Below are 1249 nucleotides of genomic sequence, written 5' to 3'. Positions count from 1 at the left end.
GAGACCTGCCTGGCCAACATTGGGAAGTTCGTCTCTACTAAAAATACAAAAAGTAGCCAGGTGTGGTGGCAGCCGCCTGTAATCCCAGCAACTCGGGTGGCTGAGGCACGAGAATCGCTTGAACCCTAAAGGCGAGGTTGCAGGTTGCAGTGAGCCGAGATCGTGCCACTGCACTCCAGCCTGGGTGACAGAGCAAGACCATGTCTCAGAAAAAAAAAGAAAACTGGAAGAAACGTGTAAGTGCATTAAGGGACGGATTAAATCAGTTTAACGAAGCACTAGGAAGATTTTTTTTTAAATTGCGTTTAAGTTTGCAGCGAGCCGGGCCAATCGGTTTTGCCAACGCATGCCCACGTGCTGGCGAACAAATGTAAACACGGAGATCGTGTGCTGGGCACTTGGTTTCATGGTGGGCGACTGTGCTGCTGTTCCTTTTGGCCGCGGACAAGGTCAGCTGCAGAGGTGGACCTCTGCTTGGGAGAGCTCTTCTCGATGTGCAGACACCCGCCCCTAACAGCCACCCACCCGGGGAAATAATGGGGCTCGGAGGCCTCCTCCCAGCCAGTGTCCAGCCTAAGCACATCGGCTCCCGCAGTTCAGAAAGGTCCTGAGGCCTGAGTCACCATTTCCGGCTCAGACCTCCATCCGAAACGAGGATACCCACTGCCACGCCCACTACGCCTCAGTGGCTTGCCCCAAGCGACAAGCGGCAAGAAGCGGCCTCCGGGGACAGCGGCCGAAGGCCATTCGGTCCCTGGCTCTTCTCAGCTCGAAGAGACCGAGAGGTGCTGCTCGGCCGCCTGCCCCTCTTCAGATCCCCCAGCACGGGAGGAGCAGCGACCAGGCTGCGTCCACGCCGGCTTTCGGGTCGGCTTCGGCAAGTCCAGCTCCCTTTTGCCCCTCCCAGAAGGCCGCCTCGGGTCCCTGGCCCAGCCCCGTCCGGGCGGTGTTCCAGCCACCCCGGGCTAGCTCATAGGCCCGGAACACTATAGCCAGCCCAGATTTGGCTGGCGCCGAGTCGGGGGCGGAGCCAGCGGGTTCCCGCCAAAATCGCGTAGCTGGTCCTTCCCCCGCGGGCTACGTCGCGCCCTCCTTTTTTTTTCAAACCCGGAGCTGGACGGGGATTGGTGGACTGGGCACTCACGTGGTTAACGGTCGCGGGAAGCCGCGGAGCCCGAACCTGAGACTGGACCTGAGGAGACCTCAGCCTCGGTGCTCGGGCCGCCCCGCCTCTGCCGGACAGTCCGCG

The sequence above is a fragment of the Mandrillus leucophaeus genome, unplaced genomic scaffold (genome assembly GCF_000951045.1).
Source record: "Mandrillus leucophaeus isolate KB7577 unplaced genomic scaffold, Mleu.le_1.0 Scaffold622, whole genome shotgun sequence".
Taxonomy (NCBI): Eukaryota; Metazoa; Chordata; class Mammalia; order Primates; family Cercopithecidae; genus Mandrillus; species Mandrillus leucophaeus.
Note: the sequence above shows the minus strand (reverse complement) of the source record.